This window comes from Tinamus guttatus, unplaced genomic scaffold, assembly GCF_059628265.1.
Source record: "Tinamus guttatus ecotype Peru unplaced genomic scaffold, ASM5962826v1 Tinamus_guttatus_pri_ptg000008l, whole genome shotgun sequence".
In the NCBI taxonomy this organism is placed as follows: Eukaryota; Metazoa; Chordata; class Aves; order Tinamiformes; family Tinamidae; genus Tinamus; species Tinamus guttatus.
Window position 1 is genome coordinate 559973 of NW_028288542.1, and position 26538 is coordinate 586510.

The 26538-nt window shown below is 35.6% G+C and overlaps 1 protein-coding gene and 1 long non-coding RNA gene across 2 annotated transcripts in view; one reads left to right on the top strand and one right to left on the bottom strand.

Moving 5' to 3' along the window:
* The window catches only part of LOC148596337 (uncharacterized), a 108716-nt gene extending 92770 nt beyond the window's left edge, over positions 1-15946 (bottom strand). The window contains exon 1 of the long non-coding RNA XR_015913203.1: positions 15863-15946. This is a non-coding gene — a long non-coding RNA (uncharacterized LOC148596337). The remainder of the gene's footprint in view (positions 1-15862) is intronic.
* Positions 1-26538, top strand: part of IL1RAPL1 (interleukin 1 receptor accessory protein like 1) — a 613365-nt gene that overhangs the window by 546590 nt on the left and 40237 nt on the right. The window lies entirely within an intron of this gene.

Genomic DNA, 26538 nt, shown 5'->3' on the forward strand with positions numbered 1-26538 from the left:
GTCCTCTCCTTTGGGCACTACTGCTACATAGTTTGGGGGCTACAGATGATGGCCCTCAGACAGTCTATCCTAATCTATTCATGTAACTAAACAGTGTCTCAAATGTGTTAAATGTGGCTTCCAATAAGGAGCTTTTATTAGGTCTCATTGGTAAACATTTGAAGAAAGAGAAGGACTTTCAGCTTCCATGACAGATCATAAAAAGCAATGAAGTGATAATGAATAATGAAGTGATCCTGCTAAATGTTTATCTTCCATGTGAATGAAGTCTAAGAGACAGAGAAAGTAAAAAAAGAACATTTCCTAGGAGGGTGTTTATCAGGGCACCACCTGAAAGAGGCTGACTATCTCAAAAGTGAAAGACAGCTTTCTTCAAAGCATAAACAGTATTTCTGAACCTCTATAAAGTAGTTAAAGACTGAGGAGAATGAACTATAATTAAAATATACATATGTATTTTTAATCCTTAAATGATGGGTATATCTGCTCACACAAATAGTCTGGTGAGACCACAACAATTTTATCATGGCTATCAATCTCTGACACAGGACAAACATCAAAAGGAGATTGTGCTCTAGCCTCTGTGCCATTCACAGCAACAGATCTGTGTTGGGGAGAGGCTGGTGGTAATTTCAGGGGAACGAATTTCCATTTCTCTATTTTTTTTTGAACAGAATCTGGGAGCAAGCATTTCGTAAATAAGGATGTATCAAGTAATTCATTTATTTACTTATCTACCTGCTTCCCTTCTAAAATATTTGTCATCTGAATGAGGTAGCAGGGAGAGCTGCATATCAAAGTTATTATTGGGCATTATACATCTCATAACATCTCCTGCCTTTGATGGCTCACTAGCTGCCTCTGCATAGCAAGGTCTGTACTGAAAAAATAATAGGAAAAACCACTGACTCACTCCACCTGTATTAATTATTAATGATGATGGTATAGTATCATGCCAAGAGCACATTCAAATGAGGTAGTCTGGGATAACGAAAATGCAGCCTTCTGTGATCCATGCAGGAAATGAGCTAGGTCGGAATTATTGTAGCAGAAATATGGCAGTTTGTGTTCCAGAAAACAGAAGGCAAAAGACAGCTTTGTTAGGCCTCAGTTTTGCCAAAACAATCCCTAATCTAAGATTTGAAATTCTCATTATGTCAAAAGAATAAGATGAAGTCTCTGGATTTGACTGCCACTTAATGGCTCATGGATTTAGACTGCAGGCATCGTAAGGTGGGAAATGTGTCTGTCTCTGTGTTTATGCACTGCCAAAAGAAAAGTGGCAGTCATCCTTTATAGATATCACCGTAAAAATAATAATGGTAAAATTGATGTCACTTTGTTTTTCATTATTATGAAGGGGAAAAAAAAAAGAAAGCATAAAATTATTGATATAAATGGCTCAATTCCTGTTTGGTACATTTTCTGACTAAGAAACAAACAGATTTAAGGTTTTGAGCAAACAGTGAAAAATGGTTCGGACAGACCAAAGTTCACATTTAGGAGGTATTCCTCATCTGATTAATGTGAATGATCCAATTTTAGCTCAGCCAAGCAGGTCATGCATCTTCTTATAAAAATGAATTTTCCAAGTCTGCTATGTCTTCAATGACTGGAGTTAAAAAAAATGGAAGCAAGAAAAGGAAGAGATTTTCTTGGAAATCTGACTTTCTGAACATCTTATAGAGATCTTACTTTCTGAATAGACATATTCCATTTTGTTAGTACTAGCAATGATCTACTGAGACAAAAAAAAAATACTATTCTTGGAAACAGATAGCAAGTACATTTCCGTTCTTTCATTCCTTTCTCTTATCTAAAAGTTACCGTGAATTCTCTGTCACTTAGGGGAGCTTTTAGTTTAAAGCTGAAAGGACATTATTTCCTTCTGCTAATACTCTCCAAAGTGCACTGTATGTGAGACTATTAATAAACTATTCATTCCCTCTGGTTGTACTTAATATATAATAAAGACTAACTCCAAGGCAATACAGAGCTCAGTAATTATTCATATTGTCTTTCTTAATACCAAGCACTTTCTGAGGAAAGGTTTCTGACCTTTCTCATTTCGTACACAGTGTAACTCAAGAACTACTGTCAATGTCAAGAAATGTCCACAAATTTCCTCATCCTCATGCCAATCTCATCTTCAGTAATGATCAATAATAACATATGTTCGTTGGGGAAAATGGAAATGTTAAACCAAGAAGCTGCTAGGTGGGTTAGTGGTTTATTATTACAAGTGGTAATGGGAGTTGTTAGTGAGGTTGGTAAGAAGGGTTGAGATAATAAAAAACGGAAGGGCATGGGTCCCATTACCTTGACCATGAGATTTCATGAAGACAAATACTGCATTCTGAATAAAGACAAATACTGCATTCTGAATAAGGCTGGTTTTGGTTGAGTCAAATACAGTGTTTTTCAGCTGGTTAAAGTACAGAAATTAGATTGGTGAGTGATGGTGGTTCTTGTTTCCTTGTTTTTTAAACTACGGGTCTAAAGACAGATACAAGCATGCAGCAACCGACCACTGCATTTCAAAATCACACATTTTTACAGGATTTAATCTCATGAATTGCAAACTCGGTTTGGATACACAGTTTCAAAGGCACAAGGTCATGCTGGCAGCCTACACGCTCAGGACAGACTGCAGATGCACTGCATGGGCCGTGGAAGTGTGATGCCCTGCTCAGCAGATGCGCTATGCAGTTAGGGTCAGAGGCATGTTCACACAAACTCCAAGTCAGTGCTGGCCAAAAATAAATATTCACCTGCTTGCACGCATCCAAGTAAGCATCAGAGTGTGTCTATACAAGTCAGTGCAGTAGCGTTTAGGCTATACAGCCATGGCACAGTCTACTCAGACTAACTTAGGTACCAGAGTGAGTCAGGCCCATTGGCACTGTAATCCCCAGAGACAAGGGCCTGCTGACAAACAGGCTGTGTTTGCAAGGTAGAGGTTGTAGGAGTGTGGTGTGCTGCACTAAAGCAGCTAGACTGCTTTTGTCTAGTTCTTGAATCCTATTTTAGGTGCTGTGCGTGCCAAGGAAGTAGTGCTTCATTATGGCTAATGAATCAAATTACATATAATGAATCAAATTTTAGTAACCTAACACATTCCTTGCATTCTTTTGGTCACAAATCACTCCTGATTGATTGATTGAAATCTTAAGCTGAATTTTCTCTCAAGATCTTATGCTGCTACTTAAGTCCTCTTTGAGATAGCTGGCAAAAAGGATTCTATACAGAACCTATATAATACACATATAACCTGATCGTATAACCTCACATATAACTGATAAACACAGCATTATATAAGACAGGTCATTTGCTCTGACCTTGTGTTTCAGAGTTCAGTTAATTGAATACATTCATGTAAAATGTACTCATTCATGTCATCTTAATTTGGATCCTTGCATTTTTAGCATTTTATTATGATGCCCGATGACTAGGATAATGACATCTACCCTGTCTTCTGAAAGTAAAACAATATAAATGCTAATGAAAAAGTTAGTTTTTCCTTCCAAAATATTGGCAGTCAAGTCATATAAAAACATCAGAACCTTGATACCACAATAAAGACCCAAAAAAGAGAACAACCTTAACTATCCAAAACATCAGAGTTGCACTTATTTTCATTTCTATGAGAAATTCTTTTTTCTGAATATTTGCTCAGTGAAAACACTTCTAACCTCTCTCAAATCTAGCAAATAAAACAACTATATTAAACCAAAAATTTCCATGCAAAAATCCAGAAGAAATATATTTTGTGTAAGACAAAAAATAGCTGTAACTTTATGCTATCTAAGTACAACACAAAAACCTCCCTGGAAGGGGTAGTGAAACCTGATGTGTGAAACCATGGCACCTCTGCAGCTGATTCCAGAGCTTTGTTTTTTTTATTAATCACTGCTATTAACCGAAAACCAACAAAAATAAAACTCAAGCGGTTACTGGGACCGCTATATGTGGCTATATGTGCCAGCCAAAAGATCATAAGAACAAATATGCTGCAATTTAAAAGCAGTATTAAAATGGAGATACATTTGTGTTCTGAGTGGAGGAGACAGATAGAGAATTGTGTAGAAATGAAAACATTGCAAAGTACTGATGGAAACAAAAGTAAAGTACTGTGTGCTCGATGATAAATAACCAATCAAACTGGCATCCTCTTTTTTTCTTACTTATGGAGTTATTACAGTAATTTTAAACAAGTATTGTTACAAGCCAGTTAGATCAATTTTATGTTACGTAGCAGGCGTAATGATATTGGGGATCCTCAGTTCTAATTTCTGTGTGCATGTGTTAAATCTCAGTAAAATACATGTTATCAAATAGTTTGCCATCATCTTGAGAATTATTTTTACACTTGCATAGTCTTATATCTTTCGCTTTGATGTCACTCTCCCTAGGCTAAACAGCACAAACAAAAACATACCATGATTTCAAATCATAATTGTCTCGATAAATCTGAATCTTGTATCTGAAATTAATAGGAATAAATTTTATTTGTGTTTGAAGAAGCTCATATTCTTTAAAGATATGTAGTCACTAGATTTATGATAACACCTTCCCATTAGCAGCTAGCTTAACACCAGTAATTCTAATAATTCATAACTACAGAATTGAAATAAAATGAAATAGCTGGCTAAGGTTCCTGAAGTATCTTTCTTTTTTTCTTTCATACTTTCTGGTATGAAGATGCATCCCAGAATTAATGTTTGTTCATATGGTATAGAGCACAACAGTAAACATTCTTCCACTTGGGGTAGTGAAAAAGTTGCATTTTGAGCTGAACTTCTGATAGGGCCCACTGCTACGTTTGATTAACAGTTTCTGCACTGAGTTCCTCTATACCAGAGAATATCAGGGTGCTGTCAAAAGAAGATGAAGATCTGAAAACTGCAGAGCTATTAGATTTTTGCTAATTAGTTAGCTGTAATTCTTTTTAATCATCCAGCAAAAGCAATGTACAGAATAACGTGTCTGTGAATACCTGAGCAAGCTACTGATGAAAAAAGCTATTCTTTCTTTAGAAACAAAATCAGATCTCATTAAACCAGTGCTGGCTAAAGTTATTGTCTCTTAACATTTATAATCTTTTGGGGGCAAATGGTTTGGTCATGTGTTTTGTTTTACACATCCCGACTTCAAAGATGTTTATACTGCTGGGCAAAATTCAGTTCCTAAGGGTATGAACTCTCCCTTGGGAATCTGCTTCTAAGTGTTGCATTCAATGGTCACTAACGTATGTCACTAAAAATTGTAGTACTCTTCATATTCATTGTCTTGTTTGCATTAAATTTCATAAACTGAAATTTGAAAAGGCTTTTAAAGTTTGTAATGCCTGTATGTAATTTCAAGTAATTTACTTGTTCGTTTCCTTCATTTCTGCACCAGTCTGGGGAAAATACGAAAGCATCTGGGAGAGATTAGTCTGTGCTGTGCTTAGTACACTCTAAAGCCAAACTTAAGTCATCTTACAATCATCTTATATTCATTTTCCTGTGAAAGTGGTTGTAAGATACTGTTAGCACTGTGAAAGGCAGCAGAGATAACTGCATATTATATCATAAGAAGAGACAATTATAAAGAGGGTATGAGATGAAGTACCTGCTTAGAAAGCTGTAATTTTAACTGGTAATTAAACTCAAGTGTTTCATTTTCCCAGTCAGCTCATCAGTGACTCCAGAAACTAAATGATCTGAAAGTGAAATCCTTTGGGGGAAACAATGATAATTAATTACATTTCTCAAGGGACAATATATTCCCAAAGCTTGCTTCTGGGTAACCTCCTGAGCAACAGACATTACAAAGTCCAGGTGGCACAGTGGGGAGGATAGGAAAAAGCAAGAAAAATGAATTTGAATATTGATATTTTTTCCATCCTGACCTACAGGATGAATGCTGGATTCTCTCAGCATATAAAAGTTAGTATTTCCTGCCTCTGCACATACAAAAATGAGGAGACAGTATTCCACAGGATTTGCTGCAGTATTTTTCCCTGGCATTCTTCCAAAAGTTAATTACATATAGAGACAAATGAGTGATAAAAGAGACCTGGTAGGTCAGAAAGTAACATCTCTTTACAATAGAGAAATTCTCCCAAGAGAACATCCTAGTATGTGTTTTCTATAGTGGATTTAAGACTTGAAGTGGTGGGATTTCCCCTTTTGTTCTGGGAAATTAATCGATTCTACTCTTTGTAATTTTTTTCTGACTAATTTTTCTTCTGATTAATTTTCTTTCATTGCCTGAAGTTATTGTGTTTACTCCCTGCATGACTATCAATCCCTTCTTAGTTTTTGTTTAGCTACTCAACACATATTAAAATTTTAATCTACTCTTGTGCGTCAGTCCCTTCAGACCTTTTACATGTTTTGGTATTTTTCTCCACAATCCTTCTATTCTGCAAACATATTCTACTTATCAATCATCTATAGCCAGAGCTGAATTAAAAACCTCTATTACCAAACACATATATTTTTTAATGTTTTTTAAAGAGCAAAGTAAAGATATCTTCCAAGAGAGAACCAGCAGTTTTGGATTGTCATAGTAATATACCAGGCTGTTCTTTTCTCCCACCTGTGGCAAATGGGTAATAGCTGTATCTTTAGTTGCTATTGCACGCTTCTCAGGTTACTCTCTTATTATTATAATAATAATGAAGTAAAAAAGATGAAGTCAGGATGAAGCTGTTCATTATATGGCAGCTGAAAAGCAGACAACAGACATTTCATAGCTGTGAAAGAGGAGTAGGCACATGGTCAGCACACGGTCCCAGGACAAGCAGCATGAGAGACAATGCTAGGAATTACAGGTTTTTAGCATGGGCAAAGCTTAAATTTGTCTCAAGGCTTGTATTCCCTAATCATAACCGTGTATATCTCTACCTGCCTAGAGCAGGTGGAGTACCACTGCTCTCCAGCTGCCCACAAAAAGCTGGGCAAATGTTCTTCACAAGCCCTTCTCCAACCATAGTGTAGCATTTCTGCCATTGTCAAATCAAGTATTCCCAGCATGCAGAATCATTCAGGGCCACTGATATATGGCCAAATGTTAAACGAGGTTGGTGATAAGACATACAATCTTATGTCTTATTAGATTATCTGAACTAATGTGACATAGAAGCAATGATAGGAGGTAGAAACTCCTAAAAATTGTTCACTTAACATCAGCATTTTCTACCTTCTTAACTTTTTGACCCTTGCCATTAAAGACAGTATAATTGAGAATATATAAGAAGGCTATATCAACAGTAGCTAAATCTTGTTACATCTTCACCATGCAGTCTCTTCTACAAAATTCAGACAATATTCATCATTGGAGGATCTATCGATAGCTTTGTGTGGGATAGTAATAAATATTTCTCAAAGACAAATCTTCACCACCTGTCTATATCTCCTTAAAAACATCTCTGCTTGTTGCATATTTTAGTTTATCCAACACTCCTACATGTAGAAAACGCTGGTTTCAAACATTTACGGCCCTGAAACTAAAGTGTTTTCAAGGCTGTTCATAAGCACCTGAGCTCTTTTACCTTAAATTACCTCAGGAAACTTGAATCAGAGAGAAAAAAAAAAAAAGATCTATCTTTAAATTAAGCCATTTCTCTAGTCAAAAAAAAAATAGTGCTAGAGTATCATTCATAAGTAAGCAAAGTAATTCTGAAATAAATAGTAAGGAAAAGTACCTACTGTTTCATGCAGGTAAGTGTCATAGAATGTCAAAGATGCAAAAAATACAGTGTATATTTCAAACCTGTTTGAAATCTGTGACCTATGTACTGAAACCAGCTATTCTAAGAGAGATTTTGAACACAGCAATCCTTGAGTTTTGGTGAAGACAGTGCACCAAGATGACACAGCTTATGTGGCAGTCAGTGACTGGGAATAATCACAGTGACATATAGAGTTTCGAGGTAGTGTTCTCAGCTTGGTGAGCTGCCTGAGCAACAAAGACAGGATGACATAAGCAATGAGAAAGAAGCAAAGCATAACAAATGAAATAAATTAATAATTCAATATGTGAGAATATTTCTCTGAAACTCTAAAGCAAAACTCTAGTAATAGATTATTAATCCCAATTATCTACAGGAGTTCAAAAAAAGAAGGCACATCAAGCAAATATGAAATGGCTTGCAATATTGTCTTAGTTGTTTATTTATTTATGTATTTCTTTGTATGGTGTTCATGTCCTGAGGCAATTGTACTAGGCAACAGGCAAATATGCTACAGAAATATTACTCTTTCCCAGAAAAGCTTACATTATAAAATAAGATGACAAGTAGACATAGGCAACTTGGGCACTGAGCTGCTGCTTTTTAACTGCAGATCTCAGAGTGCTTCACAGATCTATGATTAAAAAACAGAGAAAAAGGCATGAAAGAGGTATAGATGGTACAGGGATTTGTGGCTGGAAAAATACATAAAGCTTTTGATGAAGCAAAGCATTAAAACATATATCTTCCTAACCTTAAGCATGTGAGTGATTTCACTGGCATTGGTACTGACATAGTGTTGTTGTACTGGAGCAAAAATGCAAAAAGAGCATAAGAATTTAGAATAAAAAAATGTGGAACATTACTAAAAATCTCCTAAAGCAGTTACTAACCTAGTAAGCTCATAAAAGGTCTAGCTTAATCAAGTATTGTCTAATTAATGTCTATATTTAAATTAAATTATTATTGCTTACTTAAAATGTTTTAAGAATCTCAAATGTCAGTGTGCAAATTCAGCATCTAATTCATTTCTTTTCAAAACTTAGAAACTGTTTAAAAGCAAAGTATTTCTGCCAGGGCTTAGTTATCCTTTTATGTATGTTCATACTGTGTGACTAGGTCCATAGGAATTTCAGATGTTGTTCAGCAAAGCACTTCAGTATGTATTTAACAGAATGTATTGAAGCATTTACATGACCTACTGCATTCTCCTTTCATGTCTCAAACAATACAAAATGATATATCTCTCGGAGATATATCCAGTTGAAAAAAGAAGAAGAAGAAAAAAACTAATTTGAAAGCTTCTGTGTAAATAAATTAATTGTATTAGCCATCTAATTTTTTTAAACTTTATGTAATATTATCACTAAAACAATAGAAAATGAAATAAGACTGATAACACTAAGGTCATCCTGGAACACAACTTAGAAACAAACGATTTTGAGCACATAAGGTATTTGATTTAATCCAAGGCTATTTTTATGTTCAGATCGGTTGAGTATACACTGTGGATGTGAGAGAGACAACTTAGTGCTGAATGAATTTGTTCCCAGAATGTTTCCTACACTTTTGGCCATTTCCATTGGTTTTGCCAGCTCTCATTGCAAAATATTCTCCTTAAGCTTGAGAACTTTGCTTCAGTTAATGTGTGCCAGGTCTGTATACATGCACAAGTGATTCTGGGAGCATGCGTTTGGGCTCAGACAGCTGCAGGTCGTACACAGACAAAGCTATAATGAGTTATGAGGCAATAAATTAATAAGGGTGTCAAAGTCTGGTGTCTCTGTGCAAATCTGCACAAGGTTTGACCAAACTAATAGGTCTAAATGAAAGGAAGGATTTACCAGTCCTGGATAAATGTCTCTAAACAGTTTCCAGGTCAAAGTCCCCATACCCAGCATCTCTGCTTTGCTATTTGACCACGGCTGCGTTAAAAAGACATTCCTACCGATTTAGAGGGTGAAATCTGGCCTTTGGAGTGAGGGAAGGTGGATGGTGGTTTTGTACAAATTCCTCAGGGAGTGTGTTTTGGGACCCAGAGGTTTGTCTAGGTGCCCACAGCACCAGTAATGTCCAGAGGCAAATTTCTCCTCTTTTGAGCCTTATGGTGCAATCAGAGGACTCAGGTGAGTTGCAGAAAGTGGTTTCAGAAGTGGTATTATTTTCCAAATGCTGGCTGCTTGGGAAGACCAGAAGAATGGATGTAAAGCATTGCCTTCAAGTCAGAGGTTTAGGTAATGAGCTGATCATGAGCAGATGAAGATGATAAATGGTGACTGTTTCTCAAAGTCTTTCAATTTTTGCTTTTCTTTTATCTCTTTAAAATGTCTGGGAGAAGGTAATAGTTGCATAGCAGTCTATACATGGCTTTTTTGAAACATCTTAATCTCTTGTTCCTATGTCACATATGCATACAAACAATATACAAAAGCATAATCCACAAATTTTGTGTTAACAGTGATGGATTATGACTTTTTCAGTGCTTTCGTTATATATATATATGTGTGTATATTTAAACTATTAAAGGGATAAGAAAAGCTTCAGAATCTGATTTCATTAGAAAAGACAGATCTCTAATGGCTTTTCTAAGAAAAGAATAAAAAGACTTATTTCCACTTAGCTATGACCAACTCCTTCAAATCTCACCACTTTATTTTAATTTTTATAGTCAGTTATGGGGCCCAGGATATAGCCATCATCAGTCATGTGAAAGCCAGTCAGAACTATGTATCAATACTTCCTTTTAATCAAAGAGATTTGGCTGCCACAGTGGGCAGGTTTTTTTTTTTTTTTTTTTTTTTGAATAGCAGAAAACTGTAACTGCAATAACTTTAAGTGTGTAGGGGTGGAAGAAACAAAAAAGAAACACAAGGTATAATCTTTATAAAGCTTGTAGCAAAACTTGCAGTTGCTTCACTCAGAATCCGTATCTCATTTTGTTTATAATTTTATAAATGAGAAGTGACTTTATGAAGTCAGAGGAATTATTGTGGTTTAAAACGGCAACTGACTGGTATCCAGTCTCCTGAAAAACTGTGACAATAAGTAGAAGTTATTTGTTATTTGTGAATCCCAGTTATTTTTGCTTGTCATTTTAATTTTTTATTTGTTTGCTTTTTAATCTTGTGCCATTTACAGCCCCAGTTAATCTATATTAATCTATAGTGAAGTAAACCTAAATATCATCACATGATTTTGAGGTGTGAATGTTTTTGATGAGTGATTTATTTTCCAGTTATAATCTCACCAAACTACTTATCTAATTTAGTTAACAGCTGGTAATAACAGATAAAAAAAATATTCAAATGTGACTGGAGGACATTCTTTTGAAAAATTAAAGAAGTAGATTGAAATTCTGACCAGAGAAATGATCCAACACTTGCTGCAGCTCATTCTCACCTAGCCGGCTACTTCCAAAGTAAATAGCACCAAACTAAAGCAGTTCACATCAATAATCATTTAGCATGCAAATTAACATGCAAAATTTGCAGGTTTTTGCTGTGTTTGCAGAATCCTGAGACTGGATATGAAAAATTAATGAAAAATTAAAAAACACAAACGCCAAAGGTGGCTGCATTCCTTCAAGTCAAGGGACTGTTTTGAAAGGGAACTCTATAATCATTTTTTAAAATGTTTGTAAGAAGTTTTTGTTGCTCAAGTAGAATGTAAGAGAGAATATTTTGTTGATTTCATCTTAAACTTCACTCTGACCTTGATAAAGAATTTTTGTACTATCAAATTCTCAATTAATTTTTGCTATTAGACCATCAGTAACTATCATGTTTTAAGCTTTTCTATTCTTTTCTAATGATTTTTTCATACATTTTTTCATACATATGGACAATGACTGAACATACATGTGAGGCATAAAAATGCTGATAAATCTTTGTTTCTAATGCCGTTAGCAAGGTTCATACTCAGAGGACTATGCTCAACTTGCATTTTTATCATTCATCTTAGTTCCTAAACTTCTGGGTAGGAATTTGTGACAATGGTGGTTGAGGACAAATCTGAAAGGAAATGGAAAAGACCGAACAGACATTGCTTTAGGCAGTGCATAAAAAAAAAAAAAAAAAAAAGGTCTAAAAGAGAAAATTGCGTGGGCAAAGATGAAAACTGACATGTATTTTATAAAAGGCCAAGCGACAAAGGAAAAATACCGAGATAATTTAGGAGGGATATAATGTACCCTAATTGGATCATTTGGTGGCACAAGGAACAGTGGTTTTCGCTCCCTCCTGTGGTATGGTTTTTCAAAAGTTTCTTAATGATAACTGTAGGCGGTGTGATAAAGTCAGGCACTTTTGTAGTGCAGAGACCACTATGTAAAGGATATGGATGGGAGACTTGGTTTAGCATCTAAATAATGCAGCTGATAGTGGTATGTGAGGAGGAAAACAGGCTGACCTTTAGAGCTGCCATGACTTTCTGGCTGAGGAAGGACAGGAAAGAAACTATAATTTGGTTTCAATTACTGTTCCTCCTAGGCTGTTGACTTAGTCAAAAGGCTCAAGCCAAGCTAATCGTTAAGTTTAAATATGCAGAAAAAATATCAAAACAGTCATGACATAGCTTTTTTGTTTTGTTTTTTATCTCTAGTTTTCTCAGTTTTGAACATTAAGTCTACTGAAAATTCTAGTAAACCTTTCACAGAGGTGGTGTTTGCAAATGGTATGCTAACATAATTGACTGCTTTTAATGACATCCTCGCCTGCTGTACAACAAATAAAGTTAAAGCAAGCTCTTTGTGTTATTTTCCTCTTCATTTTGACAATGTTAGCACACAGAAATTAATACCTGAAATTAATTAATAACAGAAATACCTGATGGTATGATGCTATTTATTGATTTATCAAGTACTCTTCACACGCACAAATCCACTTTTTCTTTTTTAAATGGTTGGAGCAAAACAGCACATAAAATCTAACAGAAAGTGAAATTTAATTGATAAATTACCAAATAAATAAATAAATAAAAGGTAACGTGAGTTGACCTTGGGAGAGGCTGAGGAATCTGACAAGCATTAGAGTCTGTACTCCAAAGGCGCTTTGCAGACTTCTCTCAGCATGCATATTGCTGAACATAGATATTCAGATAGTCCAACCTACATACTGAATGCAGCCTGTGAAATCAATAGAATTTGTCCTCGGTTAGCAGCTGTAAGATTTGGCCTCTGGGTAGTGCAAAAGAATAAGAGAAGATGATTCAGAAAGAGCATATATTTTATGAGTAGAAACAGAAATGCTAATTGAGTTCTACAATGAGACTGCCATTGAAATTTGAAGAGCCTTTGAATAAATTTTATGGCCACATAATGTCTTCTTTTTGCATTCCATTGTGCTCATCTGGCTCATAATTTGGCTCCAAGAGCCAAATCCTCAGCTGCTATAAATTGATGTCATTCCACTGAAACCGAATTGTGATGATTTATAGCAGCTGTGGACCAGAAAATACTTACATATTCTCCCTTTTTTTTTTTTCTCCAATATTTGAATGAAGGTGCGACCAGAGAAGCTACAATAATCCAAAGAACCAACATAGCGTGAAGCAGGTCCAGAATGCCTGTAGCATTTCCATTACTTGGAGAACAGTATCCTGTTATCACCTTCAAACTACAATTGAAAGTTAGTTAAATGGAGCTTCCATGATATCTCTTCCATCACATGCCATTAATCTCCCACCATACAAAAAGTTGTACTCAATTATACTCATCACTTAAGTTTTATTTCAACTAGAGAAAAGCAATTAGAAATGAGAATTTCTTCTTATCAAAATTTTATCTTTTTTTTTATTTTTTGGTAAGTCAATGAATCATAAGGTAGCACGATGCATTCTTGTGTTTGTTTCTGAAATTTAAAGATTTTTAGTAGGAAGAAATTTCACTAGTCATGTTAACATGTCATCATTTTAATCATACACTTTTATGAACATATCCTAATCCTGAATAAGAGGTGTTGGCTTCTGAAGTCAGACAGTTCCCAGTTTTATTGGATTCATTTTCTTTTTTCTTTTTTCTTTTCATTTTTCATTGCTTCTTGCCTTACACTAATTTATCAGATAAAAGTAACTTGAACTAAGCAATAAAAATACATGTTTTTTTTTTCTTAACAAAATCTCAGTATTGTTTTTACTTAGTCTTCTTGATGAAGACTCTGAGATTTTCTTAGTGCACAGCTAGAATGCTCAACATGACTCCTACATATTTGAATTTTTTTCTGTTGTGATGAGAATAAATAAATATTTTTTGGTAGATTATCTGCCTACTGAAATATATGTGCAAAGTTGTAGATATAACATGAAGAGACAGAATCCCCCTGTTTTCATTTTTTTGCCTAACTAATTTGCAAAGAATGTTGAGCATTGGAGCCTCTGTCTGGATATCACTTAGCATGGAAAGGGGCTACCAAATCCTGGCAGGAGAATGATGAGAATAATCCTGCTAGTATTTTTCTCATACTAGAAGCGGTAATGCTAAAGGTGTATACCAGCAGAAGAGCCAAAAGTAGAAGAAAAAAAAATCTGAAGGGCTCTGATTAAAGATATCTTGGAACTTTTGAAGTGACACTCTGTTATTTGAAGTGCGTCAAAGGCTATGTTCAAACTCTAAAGTAGTGGCTTAGTGACAGACCTTCTTTTTTCAGTGCTTCACTGTCTATTAAAGTAAGTTACATCACTATGAGGGATCAAGGAGATCCAGCTTTCTGTGACAGGCCCATACTGACCTAAATACAGGCTATACTGCTAAAGACATAAAGAATGTATTATCAAGACCAAGCACTCCTAACAAAGTAAATTTGAAAAAAAAAATGAATAACTTGACAAATATCTCTTTGTGGAGGAAGAATTTACTGTTTTCAGGTAATTAATAATTATTTATTATAAGGAATTGCTTAATACTGATCAATTAATGACTAACTAATGTGCTGTTAAATATGATTGACTGTTAAATAATGATCAGCTAGGGATGTTTAGTAACTAATGTCTGTTGACTGTGATTATTGAAAATAATTGTAAATTCCACTCACAATGTGCCTCTTGTGGAATTATTTATCCATTTCCTGTAAGTGTCTATCCCCATAGCATCTAAGAGACAGAACAATTAAATTATAGGGAATAAGGCTGCTGGCTATCTTTGAGTTTGCATCTAATTGTCTTCATATACATTATGTTTATAGATAGAGCATTTAGTTTGACTACATTGTTATCTAAGCTGGTATGTCACTTTTTTAAATGGTAGCATGGAGCAGAGAAGCCTATAGTCTCTAGTGAAAGGTTCCAAATTCCTATTTAAAGATTTCTCTTCTTTGTTTTTTGTTGTTTGGTTGGTTGGTTGGTTGGTTTTGGTTTTGGTTTGGGATGTTTGGAGAGAAAGACATTGAGGGAACACAAAGACTATGGTGAAAGAAATACAATAGCAAATTAAGTGAAATTGCCCCTTCTTCCTGCTATGAGTCTGACTTTTGTATAGTTTTAGGAAAAGCTGTATGAACCAAGAAAGGTCCCACCACTCTCACCATGCACAGAGAAACAGCATTCCCTGGAATGGCTGGTCTGCTTGGCTAAGTGACGCAAGAGTTTTCTATATACCAAATATACTGCCTCAGAGTGTTAAAGGCTGCGAAAGTTATGGGTAAGAACTGTATTAAGATCTTGCACATGCTAGAACAGCTGACTTAAAGTTCTCCTGGCTGACTTATTTTTTCCATTTGTATTTCCGAGCTTCTAAAGTGAATACTATAAAACTAGAGAAATTTTAGAGAAATATGCTTTTGGTTTGCAAGGATTGAAATTCTACCCTTATAGTAAAGAGAAATCAAATTCTGCTCTCCTGAACACACATAATCCCACCAAAAGTAAACTAGAGACTTACAAGTATTGAATTACTAGGATTTGACCTGAATTTCTCCACACCATAATGAAAAATGATGTTTTAAGAATTTAGATCTAAATCCTCTGTAATTCTTGTTGCATTTTTTTTTTACTGATTCAACCGACATGCCTGAGTTGTTCAGGAAAGTGGTATACACAAGGAGGCAATGGACCTGCAATAATCTAAAGCACTGCTTTAAAGTAAAAGTGTAGGAAGGTCCATTATGTTTACCATGTTTTTTACTAGGGAAAAAAAAAAAAGCAGTTCAACACAGTATGAAAAGACAGGTCATAAAGAGTGTGATAGATGAGCCATTAAAAGAGGCTGGGTAGCAAAATTTTCTGGAAAAAAAAAAAAAACATGCAGACAGATTTGTTCATCTAAAAATTCAGAGCTTGGTAATAAGGCACAACCTAAGAGTCAGGAACTCAACTGCCATTATGCAAGGATAATATGCAATTTGAAGAGAGAAAAAAAAAACAATTTTAGGAATTTATATTATATTCTTTTGTAGTAAGCCTCTAATCTAGATGTTTTGCAGTTGATATGGCTGCATCCCAAGAAAATAGATGGTAAAAGAGCCTACAAAAGCAACTGATGAAGCTAAATTTCATCAACTAGCACTACATAGAGATATCAAACTTGACCTAGATAAAATACTGGTTCCACTGAAAGTTTTGATTTTTTGCCATTTACCACACCATCAAGCTTTACCCATCCAGAGCCTTCGAACCTTTCAACTCCCATACAAGCCACACTTGAATAGCGTCCATGGATGGATAAAGACATGTGGGCCTGCTTCACAAAACTCATTTTTACCCTCCTCTAAGTGCCACCATTGCTATGAGGATTAAAATGATAACTATAGATATTTTGCTACCTTCATCTACAAGAAATGTTATAACTAGTGAAAGAACTTCGGGTAGTATTTGAGTACTGATAAGAGAATCTAAAGTTTAAATGAAGCAAAATCATGAGCTGTCAAGCAAAGTAGATCCAAATGTATTCGTTTAGTGTTTCATGGTTGTTGTGGTCTCTGTCACAGTTGGATGAAGTTTTATCTTATTTCTTGTGTGGGACCAGCAAGGGAAAGCAATGTTTATGCACAGGTAAACAACACGATGCCAGAAGTCAATAAAGATGTAAGCAGAATTTTAAACTACGGGGAAGGCTCTGTGCTGGAAAGTTGAACATTGTACGTCTCGATGACGCGAGTGCACATACCCAAGGCTCCTGACACCGAAACCTCCATAATGCCGTTTTCCCTATTTTCTATAAAGAAAAACATATCAACCTCCATGGATAGTACTGTTCAGTGTGTATAGAGTATGTTCACCCATTCCCATTCTGAAAATGTGCCAGTTCCTTGGTGTATGAAATGGAAAGCTACAGTAGGTTATAAAAATGTGATGGATGATTTAGGTGGCTGCATTCAGCTGTAAGCAATAAACGCTGAGCTCGGCAGAAACTACTAAAGGCAAAAATGCAAGTGATTTACTAGCAATTTAAAGCGCATGAGATTTGTAATGCATGAGGCCCTCAGGCCCATCACTTCTCTTCAGTAATGGGAAACAATATTTTGGTGAAAAATGGCACGTTTAATTTCAACTTTGTGCTGTAAAATATAAAGGCAGTCTAGTTTTCTTCTTTTCTTGGGATGAAGCTATGTGTATTTCATTCAAATTGCAAGTAGTTGTTTAAAAATGACAATATTAGTATCTCCTGAGTGAGTATTATTATGGAGGAAAAATTAATTTCAGGATAACGAAAACAGTAAGATTTTAAAAGTGCTGGTCTAAACAAATCTGATTTTATCTTCTGCATGATTAACTCATGGATGAGAAACTCCTTTGTAGTGAGTCAATACATAGAGTTGCCTTTTAAAGTAGAAAATGAAGATACCACTATTTCCAACCCAAGCACCACTACATCTAATTAGCTCATATGTGATAGGAATTTTAATTTAAGGGTCCAGTGTGGGCTAAAGGGATGCATAGAAATCAAACACTTGATGTGAAAGAGAAACACTACTCAGATGGGAGCTTATTCTGAAGTTTTTCTTTCTGATATGTCATATTTTCAGTTCACCAGGGAGCCTTTAAAGCACTGTCTCAGTTTGGAAAGCGAATGTCTAACAAAGATGTATCCCATGGTCCCATGGTGAGCTGAGGGAACTGGGACTTTAGACAAGAAATATCTTTATATTTTCAAACTGCTCTATGTGACCTCAAGACTTGAAGGCACAGAGATACAACCTTATCACCTCCCAGTCTGAGAAAAATAGTGTGTCCAGATTTCACAGCTCCTCAGGTTTTTCTAATTTCACATGGGTTACTTGAGCTTCACATAACTTTTGCCAAGTATTTAACATGCACTATTTTTGAAAGACAGTGCTAATTTACTATATTACATACATTATACATACATTATATTTCTTTCAGGGTAAATTAAGTTTAATATTTGCTTTCCGTGGCTAGTTTCCCACTATTTGAATCCAAACTACACAGAAAAACATCAACATGCTCATGAACAAAAATTTTCAGTATGATTTTAAAGTAGTATTTATTTTCTTGTGGCGCTGGAAATACCCTATAATTATTTTTGCCTAGTATAAATTTCCATTGGACTAACTTTTCTTGTCTTTCAATTTATAAAGTTCACCTATTCACTTTTCTAAATTAGACAAAGACTTGTCTTTGTCATGTCCATGCATAAGGATGAAACCACTTTTCGGAAAGAATAAAAGGTAAGAAGTTTCAAAAAGCTGCTACTGAAGTTGGAAAGGCTGTTATAGTTTTAATTATAGAAAGTTTGTACTTGGCAAATATAATACTGTAAGGTACTTATCGAACAAACCAAACTTGGCTAAGCCTAAATAATCTGAGTAATTTAGCAAGGGTAGCCAGTTATTTAAACTTAAGTAAACACTTACAACTATGTAACAGGGACAGATTTTATATTTAATCTATTTGTGTAATCTGGCTCTAACCTTTGGGTGAAATAAGTTAAGAGCTGTAATCCGTACTGTGGCAAGCAAAAATAGAAGTTTGAAATGTATTTTTAATTCTCTGATGTTGCTAAAAACTTTATTGTACCAATCCTGAGACATGGATGGAGATTATTTTTCCCCTTCCATAAACATAGTTTGATACCAATTCAGCTTAGCTTTTATGCACTGACTTTTAAACTGTGAGTTTTGCCTAATTGATTTCATTTGTATACCTGCAGCAGAGATGGGAGGGAGAGGTCTAAAGTATAACATGCTCTTTACCATGCTGCTGAATCCAGAACCTTGATTAGGTCAAAACTAAGAGATGGTCTCCAGAGCCCTTGCACTAGATCAATGTAAAAGGTTGTATCCTACTTCTTTGATTAATATTAGGCTCTACACCAGTTTCACTGGATTAGTAGGTTTTCCTTATAGCATCTCAGAAATGGGAAAATTCAGATACATTCTTGTTCTTCTGAATTATTATTTTGTTTACTTTTGTCACCGTGTGAGCAATTCTTCATGACATCTTCCCTACTATGAGTTAAAAGTAGTTTACACGTTAAAAAAATAAAATAAAAAAAAATCCCAAAGGGCCACTGAAAACTAGGAATAAACCTCTTAACACCAATGTAGTATTAAGAAGCAGGCATTCACTTTATTGCAGCGCTAGATGCACGGAGGATAGCTCCACTATCGTGCATGCGCGAAGGAGTGTTTGCTAAAACTTTTATTTCTCTATTATCTACATACACTTTAAATTCTTGGAATGATTATACATGAATGAATGAATATTCTATTTCCTGGAACCAAATACAATATACTTCACCTCATGTGCATGTGCCCTCTGTCTCTTTGGTGGTCTCTGGTGGTCTTTTGAGACCTATGGTGGTCTTCTTTCCATGCCCATTTGATGACCTCTAGTGGCTCACTTCCATATATGGCCTCATTTTGGCTCAGAAGGCCCTGTTTTGGCCTTACTGCCCAGTTTCAGCCAGTTCCTTAAAGATATGGTGGTCGTCATCTTCGTCTTCAGCCAGTGTTTGCTCTTTTGCCCGTTTTCTTTCATGATGTCCCAGTAACACCTGCTGCTTTGTCCATACTCTCTCATACCAGGAACAGCAATGAAAATATGTCCTTGGGTGCATTCTCTTCTGGGGTTTCTCATAACAAAAGCAAAACCTCGTTACAACAAGGTGTTCTCTCTAGTGCATGCAATGTGGATATGTAGTGTAGAGAGAGAATGAGCAAGGTCACAATTATCATCCATGCTGGTTAATGCCCTGTTTGGAAATGATTAATCCAGAATGACAAGAGGTTGAAATAAAAGATTAGGGGAAAAAATCTATTTGAAATATAAGCCAAACTCCAAACACAAGTTGTCACATTGGTTCAGGAAATGTTAACACCAATTCACTGTTCTTGTGAGAATTACCAGGCATTCTTTTCTTTTTATGTTAATGTAGAATAAGAAGGCCAAACTCTCCTCAACCTGAGCTGCTGGAAGCACTGTATAGAAAATGTTCTGTGAGGACAAGCTTTGTGCCTGGCCTAAGGATACATAGTCCTTTGTAATTTTGGTACATCAACAACAACAACAACAACAACAACAACAACAACAAAAAAAACTTGTTTGTTTGTTTGTTTGTTTGTTTGTTTTGGTCAGGTTTGGTTTGGTTTTGTTGTTACATGAAATGTTAGTCCTTAAATACCTTTACCAGCAACCAAACTTGTCATGACCTAGATAAACTTCCCGTGGCTAAAACAATTACTGCAAAAATTACTGCTGCTTTGGAGACATGTTACCCAGACACAATCAGGAGCTCCTGAAAATCTCTTTCCAACTTGTCTTCCCAATCCCAGGTCCTTTTGTTAAGTTTGCTGTTTTTAGACTATAGAGCAGTTAAATAAAATATGTTTGTTTTTTATTTTTTATGGTGGATGTAAATTGATATCCACATGCTGCTACCTATCCTGGTAGGATGACAGTGAGCATACAAACTTGTAATCTGTGTTCTGAGTCACTTGCATGGCTGCTTTAAGGAAAATGTGAATTCACAGGAGATAGATAGTTAAAGCAAGACAAGGCTTGGGCTACAGATTTCTCTTTCTACTAAGTGTATTCTGAAGGGCGTTAAGCAATAAATAATTTATGTTTTGTGAGACGTAGAAATGTAAAGGCAGTCAGAAAAATTTCCTGTTAGTTTCTTTGTGAAGTTTTGCGCATTTTCTGCAAGTATCTATACAAGTCTAGGGTATGGACTGTATGGAGATAGTAGCCCAGAGGTACATATCTCTCACCCCATGAGAGAACCCGTGTTTTCTCCCCTTTCCCTCTTTCTATCACATGCCGTTGCTTTCCCAGATCTCCTGAAGTTGAAAGGTGAGGAGACAGTGAAAAGACAATTATATTTACTATGGAAAATTCATATCTTAAAGTAGTCTTTTCTAATATATTAATGCTATGCACACCTCAGTCGTTAGGTTTGAATCTGCCAAGGGTGAATACTTGGTTAACTAAAGAGATCAGAATAAAATGTTTAGGATTGAAATTAAATAATCATGAGATGCAACAATGAAACCCTGCAGTATTTCATTTTGGAGCAGCCAAAACATTTCATTCAGCACAAATCAATAAGTTGTTTTTTCTTTCCAGGTTTTCTAATATCCTTTGAAAAATCGCTCCTTTTTCAGACTAGGTCAGTTTTCAAACTAAAATAAATTAGAATAACAAACATTGACAAAGTTTTTTTGGAAATGTCAAAAGAATTGTATCGATATTTTTATCTTTATCAGTGAAAACCCATATGCATTCATGAATACTCTGCTCCTTTTCTGACTGTGTTTTCACAGAATCACAGAATGGTTAAGGTTGGAAGGGACCTCTTGAGATCATCTAGTCCAACCCCTCTGCTCAAGCAGGGACACCTAGGGCACGTGGCACAGGGCGGCATCCAGGCGGGTTTGGAAGATCTCCAGAGAAGGAGACTCCACAAGCTTTCAGAGCAGCCTGTTCCCCTGCTCTTTCACCCTCATAGTAAAGAAGTTCTTCCTCATATGGAGATGGAATATCATTAAATAATCATGATAAAAATTCCAAATGTGATGAATAGAAAGCATTTATGGCAATAGTAAATAGTTTACTGCAGTAAAGAGACTGTTTAGTCCCCTAAATAATTCTTCACCAGGGACTTTTACTCATCTTTTTAATTACAGAGAGAGGGCTAGGCACTTTTTTTCAATATTTTTTTATTCACTCGAAAACATTGCCCTGATTAAGGCAAAGAGAAATATATAAAAGCACCATTTATGATAGAAGGAGGCCGACTCATGGTCTATATTGTCTTTTACAAAGAATTTTATTCTCTTCAGTTTCCAGAATAACTGGAAATGATGTAGAGGCACAGGCACGATGCTGAATGAGAGCTAATACACGGTTCTTAACACCTGGGCAGACCTTGCCTGTCTCTGTTTGCAGAAGAATTTGTAGTGTTACCTTACAAGACTAGTAGGTATTTCCTCCTTCTACCAACTCTAGTCTTCTCCTTTGTAAAGAATTTTCTCTCTGTACGTACAGAATTACAAATGTCATCTAATTTTTTCATCATCCTTGAGTAGTTTCAGGCAATCTGTATACACGAAGCTTTTTACTCACTTCTTAGGAGAATAAGAACTACTCAGAAAGTATTAGTAAATTAGTCAGAAAATACTAGTAAATAGGTCATTTCCTGTGGTGTTATAGTCTCTGTATGGTCCTACTTTTCCCACATAAAAAAAAAAATCTCTAAAATCTTTAAACATCTTTACTTATTTAAACATCTTTAACTTTAAATATCTTTAAACATCTTTAACTTATTTAACTTTAACACTGAGAACCTTATGTTCTCAGTGAATTCAGGAATAAATTAAGAATTAGTATTTAAACGGAATTATTGCCAATATCCCCCAAGAAGATATGCCTCAAATCCAAGCAAACTGTGGAGATTATTGGCAAAGCAGGCAAAGGAACCATTACCACAACTGTTTTTTTCAGACAGCTGTGAATAGAGTGGAAATTAGTATTTACCTCATGAAGGCAAATTTTCTCTCAAATATTCTCCCAGAGGGAATATATTTCAATCTATGAATAAAGAGGATACTTTCCAGAGAAGTTTAAGGCATTATAGTGAATAAAAACTAATTATAGAGTATTTAATCCAAAAAGCATTTATCTTGGCTCCTGTCCAAATCTCTCATGTAATTATGCAACTTTCTTCCTAGTCTCTTGGCTAAGCTCCAGTAAAACATCCGTTTAATATATGTGAAGTAGGCTAGAAGTATGAGAACTGTATCCTTTACTAAAAAGGATGTGGACTCAGTGATCTGAAAGGTCTCTGCTACAGCTACTGCGTTTCCATGGTTACTTTTCATATTAATAGTAAGAATTTGGTATTCATACCCTAATATCAGACATCATAAAATCCATTCTTGCAAGGTATGGTTTGATTTTTTTCTTCTTCTCTCTAAAGTAGTCACTTTCATCAGCTGACGAAGATTTACCCTTTCATGTTGGCTCTCAAAAGAGCCACTCTCAGATTTCTCCACCTAGCTCACCATGCTTTTTTGTGTGGTCATGGCAAACTCTTCTGTGGGTGGAAGAGAGGCAGCGTTCACTGGGGATCCCCTTGGTAATATGAGCCAGAAATGCAAGAAGCACATTCATAATTGCTGTGAGCACTGAAAATTACTCCGTGACCCATGGATGGAAGATTGATTGGTCCACATAAACATCCAAATTCCAATTGCCTACTGTTCTCCCATAATAAAAGACTCCAAGGTGATACACCTTTGCATGATAAGGTGATGTGGACTGTCTTCATGCATTTATCTCACAGTAGTAGGAGCTTTAAATGGTTTTATATTTCATTACACTCCTACAGCTGTTGAGCTGGGCAGAAGTAATGACAAAGGTTATTTTGCCAGCCATCAACAGATGGCATATTACTGTGAAAAATGCTGTGGTGCTGTGAAGACAGTTGATGAAATCCCAGACTAAGCTGGGAATTTTGCTTTCAGCCTGGGCTGAAAGTCAGCAATTGGTTTCTCATTGTGCTAGCAATCACAAAAATGCATTGGTTATGTTTTACTCAGTAGAGTAATAAAGTCAACCATTTGGATCAGAAAAGTTATACTATTTAACTAGATTGTTGAATAAACTAAGATGCTTGATAGGAAAGTAGCAAAAAATGCAAAATATTATCCATTAAAACAGAGGTGAAGTAGATCATTTATGAAAGGAAACAGGTCCAAGTTTATGTAACTCCTTCCGGATTAAAGAAGTAGGAAAAAAAGAGAACCAATACATGGGGCACACTATTTACATAGCATGTAAATGAAAACGATTTGAATTAGAGGTCAAGTATTTGTTCTAACTCTATGATCAACATTTCAGCTTCTTCATACCTCCATGTTCTAGCAATCATCTTCTCTAACCAGAAAAAAACACATAGGACTCTATTTTTAGGTTCAGAATTCATCCCCCCAAAAGCATCTACAAAGTATTATGCTTGCAAAAGGTTATCTGTGAAAAGAAAAGAAAGCAAAAAGATACTTAGAGTGTTATAACTACATAGACGTCACAAAAACATTCCTTGCAGAAGGAGGAAGATTCCTGGAGTTGGAATGAATTTTTCAGGTGTGTGAAGAGCATGAAAGGAATTATTCACTTCCTCCAAGAAGCTTATGATCCAACGCCTCCAGCCTATAAACAGTTATGTAAATGCTTAATTTGAAATATATGAGTCATCCCATAGTTTACAGTGTTAAGTATTTTCATCATTGCAAAAGTGTAACCCAGACCAGAGTGGTAACAAGAGTTCTCTCTGCTTTCATTAGCAATGTGTTTAGAACCTTTTCCAGTGTTCAGCTATTCAACCTTTATTTATTATTTTCCTAGCAATTTGCAAGTAATATTGCCCTACAGATAATATTGGATTAGACTTGACACCTTTTATATAAAAGCATTAATAACACTTCCTCCTTTTCACACTTCTTTATGTAGCCTGCCAAAATGAGTAACCTTTTTCAGGAACAGATGAAGGAATAGTGAATGAAGAAATGCAAAACCACAAATGCAATTAGTAATACTTGTTACACCAGCATTTACTGGCTTCCACAAGAAGGAGAATCCATTGCAATTTTCATCTGGTTGATAGTGAAGAAACAGTCATGACATCACCTCTTATAGTCATATCATAAGTGTGTTTCAGAATGAGTAAGCTCTTAGTGCTGAATCAGTACAGTCAATCTAACACAGTTTTTTTACAGCTATATTGCTTTGAGGACTTGAGCTATTTGACTGTCTATTGTTTCACCGCACAATGTACCCAGGTCTACTCATTCATTGAGCTGGTACTGGGAAGCCTCTAACATGGAATCTCATTGACCTGCTGCCCTTGAAATCTAATAAAAAAAAAAAAAAAACCCAGATGATAGGAAGGGAGAATTACCGTGAACCATAATGTCTGGTAAATAGAATGGAAAGTGTCAGTATCTTTCCCAAAGTAATATGAAGCATATCTAATGGAACAGGAATTGTATCTATATGCCAAGGTTAGAATTTTTTGCTAAAAGGTAGTCTCTCCCAGAACAAATGGACTTCACAGCACTTGGGAAAATCAAGTATATTAGATTTACTGCAAGCTGAGGGAGAGCTCTAGGATCCTCTGTGCCCTGGTCTTGAATATGTCCTGCCACATGAGGACTTGCGTACTTGCTCCAGTAAAGTTGGAAATCTGAGTTTCCTATGTGGGCTATGGTCGTCATTCTTTTATGAGTATGGGCTCTCAAAGGCAGCATAACATGACTGGCATAGTCTCGAGGCTGTCAGTGTAGGAGGCACCCAGTATCGAGAAGTTCATGCTGGTCTTTAAGGTCAATGTACCTAGGCAGCCAGCCATGGAAAAATTTCCAAGATCATGGATATAAAATCGGATAGCTCCAACCATGTTCCTCTCCTTAAGAGAATTTGAAAGCCCTGAGAGACGCAGTTGGACTCAGGTATTTCAGGATTTCTGAGCATCCTCCTCCTGAGGCTCCTGAACCTCCTTGAATTCAGAGCTTTCAAATACAGCGAAAAATTCCAGGATCTTGACTTAACAGACCAGCCCTGCTGTTGGTACTCTCCAGCACTATTAATTCTAAGGTATTAGTCTATTCAAATTAAATAAATAAATTAATGAGCAAAATACTGGAGATAAGAAAAAAATATATATATATTTTTTTTAAATCCTATTTCTTGGACATTCCTGCTTTCCCATTCCACATCTTAATTACAGAAATTTAACTTGTCTCTATGAAATCCAGGGTGTCTAGTCTATGAGTCATTCATTTATGGTCAGTTCATAAACGAAACTGTAAAAAATGTGTGGGAGATGCATAAAGACAATATTTTTATTCCTCTCTAACCAATAAACAGCAATTTGCCTCGGTGATGTTAAATAATCTGCTGGAGCTTTTCAGGTTCTCAGCCAGTCAAAGGGCAGGCTAGGAACTCAGCATTTTTCTTCTTTCTCTGAGAAAATCAGGAGGATTTTAGCTCTTTACATAAACAACAGCTCATCTGCAGTATCTCCTATGTCACTAAGATAAGTTTTTATTCATAAATATGACATTTGGGTAATTAATAGCTTTTTAATAGAAATGTCTCTAGAATTAACTTTTTTTTTTTTTTTTTCCTTCAGAGTCTTCATTTATGCGGAAAATGTCATGTCAACCTTTTTCTTCTACCTTTTAGACAAATGCTCTTTTCAAACTTACATTTTATTTTCATTCTAATATGTAACATGTGCTAATCATATTAGGTATGATTCATTTTATTCAGGAGGGCTAACTGCTTCTTGGAGCTAATGCTTATTTATAATGCCACTCATAAACCTACAACACAGAAATCTTACAGAGGAAGAAAAGTAGCTACCATCA